The following is an 8,243-nucleotide window of genomic DNA, read 5'->3' on the forward strand; positions in this document are numbered from 1 at the left end:
AGCACCCACACACATCCTCCTGCAGATGAAGTTGTGTGGTGCACTGTGCACTAATCTATGGGATGAAATAGTTTTCTTAAAATAGTATGACAAAGTGGGAGATGTGGTTTCCATGGTTACCCAGTCTGTGGGAGAGGCAACCAAAGCATTCAGTAGACCAACCTCGCCAGTAGAAGTTGGCCATCTGAATTACTACGGTATATCCACAATTATAGGAGACAGAATTATACTGGCTGTGTTGGCCATGTCTGTGTCCGATGTGACTAATACATGCTGTAAAATCACACAAGCTTCATCAGCAAACCAAGTAAACTAACTAAGCCAAATATGTCCTCCGATTTTCTATTTCCGAAATATCCGATGAGCAACATTCTGTGTGTATTGTCATTCTCACCTTATGCTGGGTATTTGGAGCGTTGGAGAGTTTAAGAGTTTGTGACATGCTAGGTGAGAGGTTTCCAGGCAGTGTTATCTATAAATAAAGAGCTGGGGCTGCTGTAGCCAGAGCTGTCAACTCACATTACCTGTAGATTTCTTTCTCCTCAAATGGTCTTAGCACTTCTGATGGCAGGGGGTGAAGGTCATGATTGGCTCAGGCATTCATTTTACAGACAACCTTGATCAACAACATTTAGGACTGTGACTCAGACTCATCCAATAATGATGATAGAATGTTCTATGTATCCACTGCAACTGTTTTAAAAGCGTGACAATTGTCTATCAAGGCTATGATGGGAACGGTTTATTATCATGAAAATGCAGTATTTTTTCCCATGTCTCTATGATGTTACTGCTGGTATAATTTTCCTTGAGATCTATGCAGAGGGAGCCATCATGCCAAATTAAGGAGAACAGTTGGCATCTCCCTGTGGCTTGGAGGCTCACAGATGGCAGGGAGTTGTGTGGTGGTGTTTTAACTCCTTACTACTTGCCTCAAATTAACTTTGGTCCATCACGATGGTGACTCCAGGGATGTTTTTGACGTTCCTCAAAGATGAAGGAAAATAACAGAGAGGTGGGAAGCATCTTTTTATGTCAACATGTCTGGTCGTGTTTTCTTTCCCTTTTTCTCTCAAGATAGTGATTTTTTTAACGACATAGGTACATGTCCATCACAGACAGATATGCCATGATGAGTCCACCCACTCATGCAATTTAGATCCCATAGTCCTCAATGGCCTATGTATCTCTTTCCCGTTCAGGTGTGAATGTGTGGTAATGTCCTCTCCGGAGCAGTGATGGCACAGTCCTAGTGACAGTAACCCAAGGTAACGCCTTGGTTATGTTCCACTGTGGGCTGCTCTATTACTGCTGTCAATGTGCATCACCTTCCCTATAAATCCAGCCCTTTGAAAAACCCATGAGTTATTGTGTTGGAATGAAGTCGAAAATGAGGTCTTTATTTGGCTGGGGTTTGTCTGGGACTAGAAGGCCACATTAAAATACTCAAATACAGCTTGTTAGGGGAGATACTGTGGGCATGATGAGCCTCCAAAGAGCACTGGATTACACATGCTGAGGGGATGGAAGTGAATGTACAAAGTACAGTACAACACGCAAGCTCATTTAATCCTTGTCTGTAATCATCACCTTTCTGTCACTCTCCCCATCATTCACTCTTCAGTAGTTTAATGTGATATGATGCCGATCACATTCAGTTGCTTGCTGTTTCCTTTTTAACCCCTTTCAGTGAAGGACATCTGACCTTCTAGGACTAGAGATCCTATTATGGATTCTACAACCCTACAGTCAAAATACCACATACACTACATCTCATACAAACAGGCCGTGTCCTAGTTTGTGTCAGTAAAGAAGAGTAATTGCTTGCTGTATTTCATTAAAGGCCTGTGGCTATTGTAATCAGCCTCTGTGGAGAGGTGCTGTGCTGGGAAGTGAATGGCCTTCTCTCACCATCCCCTGGAGAACTACCATGCCACTGAGACACCATGGAGGTGGAGCCTTATCTACTGGCCCAAGGTGGCACTGGGGCCAGCACTGCCCGTGGGTATAAAGAGGGCATGGGGACGTCATCAGCTGCTGCCCAGCTCGGTCATGTTCTGACCTGCATTGTCCAGTAGGTATTTTAGTAGCAATTTACATGTATATCATAGATTGGAGTGGCTTGGTCAGCATTGCAGTGTTAATCAAAGTTGTTGTTTTGTAACTAATGATAAGGGGTTGATGAATAGATTATTATCAATCACACTTTGTTTAATTTGTTTTACTTATTTGACTTTGGAAATCCATTATTGCTGTCAATAGGTTGGCCTGGAACATTTTAAACCATGAATTGTATTAAGCTACATGTATCTAAACATCTAAAGGGTTATTATGTAGGAACTAAAGTTCCAAGGGAGATATAATTCAAGATAATATGCAACTTGCTGCTGTGCAACATTTCACCTACTGTACTAAATTCAGACTCAAGTATGATATTAACTCCAGAATCCATTTTGGTGCACATGCTACAGTTATTACAGATGATTCATTTTGTGTGGGAGCACATTATGCATAATGTATCCATATAAACACATAGTCAGGTAGTTAAGGAGTCTTGAGTTCTCCTTTTTCTATAGTTCTAAGGGACCCAGAGGCAATTACAGTGTGAGGCGGCTCTCTTGCTGTTGGAAACATGCAGATTTGGTCAAATTAAATATTAATATTTGAAATGTATGCTAGGTATGTACAGCTACTCAAACACAATTTGTCTTGATCAGCTGAACATACCATGTAAATGTGCTGATGTTAAATATCCGTGGAGAATAACCATTTGAAGCCCTCAGTCTTGGTTTTTATAAGAGAACCGGAGGTCGGATACTTGTAGTGCACAGTACACAACAGCAAGCCCAGTAAGTATGGAATGTTACAAAATTATTTGAGGACATCTGGTTTACCAAAGGGGACTATGGCATACCTCTGTTTTGATAAACTGATCCACATAAATGTCAAATGATAAGATATGACACTCAAGCCGCAGGGCCAAGCCTAACAAGGACCAATAACAATGGTCCTGGGAGGTGATTGCTGGCTGAACCAGTCCATCGATTGCTGGGAAGATAGTATATTCAGCCACTTACTTCTGACAGCTCCACTGATTGTGTGGCTTTACGACCTCTGACACTCTGGGCCCAGAGCTCACAGTGCATCAATCCAGTGATTTCACATCAGTTTATTGATACTCAATCCCCTTCAATCAATTTTAGTCTCTTATATTTTTATTTTTTATGCCTCAGCCAGGGACACACTTTAATCGCACCTGGAATCAAGCCATTTGTAAAAGGGATGGCTTCAGGATCAGATTAACACCTATTCCCATTAGCCACATCTCTTATGTGAGCTGAGCTTATTTGTAGAGTTGCTCTGCTGTCAGAACGCCAGCTACGACTAAAGCCTGTGTATGAAGTCACTCTGAGGGACTGTCATATGAGAGGAAATGTGTGAAAGACAGGGAGAGATATCCAGCTCTGACACCCTACTAGGACGTCTGATCTTTGGTTCAGAAATAAATTCAAACACAACGCATATTTCCACTATTTCCAATATAATGTTTCTGGTTGTTAACGTAGTGACACAGAAATGTTGATATTCTATCTCATAGCAGCACGAACATAAACACAATTTACCTCCCATTCCATTTGGGAGCATTCTAGTGTATAGTGGAGGAATGAGAGTGTGAAATAGAACAATGACACAAAGAATGGGTGTAACTGTGAGGAGAATGTCAAACGGCTGTTTATAGCATGGTCTGAGGGGATATATCCAATCTCCATAGCTTCATGCAGGTGTCGTGTCTTTACTATCATTCAATTGAAGACTTTTAGTTTTTATCAAAGATTCTCTGTAATTAGCATTACGCGATTAAACTGATTAATCATGTAACTGTAATTAACTAGGAAGTCGGGGCACCAAGGAAAATATTCAGATTACAACGTTATAATTTCCTAATATAACTTTTCAGATATTTTATATCTGATAAATTAGTCTTCGAATTCATGAATTATTTACTTTACCTCACGTTAGTCTCATTCCAAACGTTGTAAATTGTTGGTTATCTGCACGAACCCAGTCTTCACTATGAGTCATCCATACATCAATTGTCTTAAATAATTTATTTACTAACTAAGTAATTCACAGAAATGCATAAACAAACAAACAAAGTAAAAATGTTTACAAGAAATGATAGGGGAATGTGCCCTAGTGGGCTAAACCGGAATGGCGGCTTGTTGTACAAAAGGGAAGTGGGGGTCGACTGAGAAGACAACAGACAGTTGATAACTATAACAATTGAAATGCTAATCCTTTGCACATGAACGCTCACTCATTCGGGAACAATTGCAATCAATATATATATTTACTCTCAGTGAGTCGTCTTGATCGCTGTTGAAAAGTTTGTTTCTGTTGGAGAGTTCTCTCTCTCTCTCTCTGTCGTGGTTAGGATGGATTGTTCAGAGTGACATTCATTCAATTCATTGTAGAATGAATGTTTCGGCGGTTGTTGTTCTTCGCGTTCAAAGGTACCGAATTCCTAGCTGCAGACTAGTAATTAATATCAAAGACTTGTTCTTATTCTGTCGGTATTGATAGTGTAAGAGTTTAACCACGTGGTATGGTTAAAAGATTCAGCAATGGTCAGCAACCTTTGTCCTCTGGTAAAGGAGAAAAACATGGTCTGTTGAGAACTTCTCAAAGTTGGGGTTTTATTCGGAATTGCAGAAAAGGGCCTGTCCCAGGATGCCCGACCCTAACTGGGCTCATGGGCGGTCCTCTGATTTAGTTCAACTCAAAAGGGAATTGGAGTTTCCTTCAGTAAACTGTCCAAAATCACATTATACAATTTTACGAACAGTATCATCCTCACTCATTCATCTTATACAACAATTAGATGTAAACCTCATATCTGAGGCTATTATATAAACAGCGTTATGGTAATGTAGCCGCACCGTCTCCCATGAGCCTCACCAAAATGTAACAAACGGACCGGTTCGTAACTGGATTCTTCACCGATCTTTTATACCTTCTCCAGAACATAAATGTTGTTCGGACCTCAAGGCTATACACAGTAGCGAGGCTATATACAGTAGCGAGGCTATAAAAGTAGCGAGGCTATAAAAGTAGCGAGGCTACATGCAGACACCGGTTCGTCAGGCTGATTGAGGTAGTATGTACATGTAGATATGATTAAAGTGACTATGCATATTTGATGAACAGAGTAGCAGTAGCGTAAAAGAGGGGGTAGCGAGACACAATGCAGATAGCCCGGTTAGCCAATATGCAGGAGCACTGGTTGGTCGGGAAAATTGAGGTAGTATGTACATGAATGTATAGTTAAAGTGACTATGCATATATGATAAACAGAGTACTAGCAGCGTAAAAGAGGGGTGTTCAGGAGTCTTATGGCTTGGGGGTAAAAACTGCTGAGAAGCACAGAGCCACATCTAGTTAATCAGTTGGTCTTTAGGTCCTTCTTTTATGTTCTCAACATACTTACAGCTGGACTTTTGATCTGGACATCATGGATATTATGGATATTTGACAACCCTGTTCTGGCCTGTTTAACTGCAAGAACTGAGGAAAATAAGAGTCCTCTAAGACTGTATAAGAGGGCTTTCGCGCAGACATTAGGAAATGAGAGGGAAAGGCCAGAAAGTTCATGGGAGTGATGAGGTTTCTGCTCACTAACATCCACAAATCCCAATCTTCAATTAGAAAGACCTACGGGGCTTCACATTTCTTCTCAGACGCCTCCATAGAGATGAATTTCCACATGCATTCAACGCTCTGCTCCTACACAGGGCTCCTTTGACCATCATTAGAACTTAATACGATACTCTATATCCTAAGAATATTGTGGCATCCATCGTTTAAAATGTACCTTGATTGGGTGTGTTAATTTTTATGCTTTGATTTGGTTCCCAGTTTCCCACTCTTCTATAGGGACTATAATGGGATATTCTCACATCTTGTCCTAATTAGTTTCAGCTCCCGTTCGTTAGATACATCTCGCATGGATCAATTCCCTGTAGTCCAATGATACCAGTGCCGTAAATCATCAGTGGCTCCTCGCCTGCCTGCCCGCCTGCCATGCCTCAACATATAATAAATCCTACCTCCTCCGTAGTTCAACTCTCATTCTTCTTTGCTTTTTGACTATACCATCTCATGGATGGAAGGATCTTACTGTGTATGAATATGTGTTATAGTTCATATTCAGTCTGAATTAGGTGGATGACACCAGAATAATGAATGACCCACTTTCCTTTTTTTTTTTGTAGATTCTGTTGTTATGGCTGTCTTTGGGCTTCAACATTTCAATGTAATTAAAAATGCCTTTAACACTCTTAGAAAAAAGGTATTATCTAGAATCAAAAAGTGTTCTTCGGCTGTCCCCATAGGAGAACCCTTTAAAGAATCCCTTTGGTTCCAGGTCGAACCCTTTTGGGTTCCATGTAGAACCCTTTCCACATGGAACCCAAAAGAGTTCTACCTGAAACCAAAAATGGTTCTCCTATGGGCACAGCCGCAGAACCCTTTTGAAACCCTTTTTTCTAAGAGTGTAGGCTACATGTTTTATTTGATTTGTCATCAGTGACTTAAATACATTAAAAACATCCCATTTCCAGACACGCTGTCCTCTGAGTTTAATGAACTGTCTGTTAACTGTCCCTCTTTTTCCTTACTCAGCCATGTTATTGGAAATGATCGTGTGAGGAACCTGGGTGGGAGAATGACTGTGACTTTCCGTGAGCTGGGTGTCAAATGTAAGAAAATTAACTGTCAGCAATGCTAAGCCTGCAGGCTGCACCGTCTCAGACTGCTTTCTCCACACAAAGCAGCTGTAGTCAGGATTGGAACTCCTCTGCATGTGTTTGTGCAAAGGAGTTAAGAACAAACCCGGAAGCTGACGCCACAGCTAGCTTAGGCTTCCACTGGGGCACAGTGACACTGAGACTGGGGATACATACCTTTTTCTATGAACTCCAAAGGCATTTGAGAGAAATGAATGTATCCTATTTGCTATGAACAGATGAAAGATATTTTCTTATTTTTAAGAGACATAATAGTCTGTGTTGTACTGTCTGTCCTCAGTAAAGGTGAAGCCAGATGATTTGGTCTGAGATATACAGTCGAAGTCAGAAGTTTACATACACTTAGGTTAGAGCCATTAAAACTAGTTTTTTAACCACTCCACAAATTTCTTGTTAACAAACTAAAGTTTTGGCAAGTCGTTTAGGACATCTACATTATGCATGCCAAAAGTAATTTTTACAACAATTGTTTACAGACAGATTATTTCACTTATTATTCACTGTATCACAATTCCAGTGGGTCAGAAGTTTACATATACGAAGTTGACTGTGCATTTAAACAGCTTGGAAAATTCCAGAAAATTAAGTCATGGCTTTAGAAGCTTCTGATAGGCTAATTGACACCATTTGAGTCAATTGGAGGTGTACCTGTGGATATATTTCAAGGCCGACCTTCAAACTCAGTGCCTCTATGCTTGACGTCATGGGAAAATCTAAAGAAATCAGCCAAGACCTCAGAAAATAAATTGTAGACCTCCACAAGTCTGGTTCAGCCTTGGGAGCAATTTCCAAATGCCTGAAGGTACAACGTTCATCTGTACAAACAATAGTATGCAAGTATAATCACCATGGGACCACGCAGCCGTCATACTGCTCAGGAAGAAGACGCGTTCCGTCTCCTAGAGATGAACTTACTTTGGTGTGAAAAGTGCAAATCAATCCCATGGCTCCAAAACCGCAATAAAAAAGCCAGACTACGGTTTGCAACTGCACATGGGGACAAAGATTGTACTTTTTGGAGAAATCTCCTCTGGTCTGATGAAACAAAAATAGAACTGTTTGGCCATAATGACCATCGTTATGTTTGGAGGAAAAAGGGGGAGGCGGGCAAGCCGAAAAACACCATCCCAACCGTGAAGCACGGGGGTGGAAGCATAATGTTGTGAGGGTGATTTGCTGCAGGAGGGACTGGTGCACTTCACAAAATAGATTGCATCATGAGACAGGAAAATGATGTGGATATATTGAAGCAACATCTCAAGACATCAGTCAGGAAGTTAAAGTGTGGTTGCAAATGGGTCTTCCAAATGGACAATGACTCCAAGCATACTTCCAAAGTTGTGGCAAAATGGCTTAAGGACAACAAAGTCAAGGTATTGGAGTGGTCATCCCAAAGCCCTGACCTCAATCCCATAGAAAATGGTCAGAACTGAAAAA

This window comes from Oncorhynchus mykiss, chromosome 19 (assembly GCF_057628025.1).
Source record: "Oncorhynchus mykiss isolate SJ-2025 chromosome 19, ASM5762802v1, whole genome shotgun sequence".
Lineage (NCBI taxonomy): Eukaryota > Metazoa > Chordata > Actinopteri > Salmoniformes > Salmonidae > Oncorhynchus > Oncorhynchus mykiss.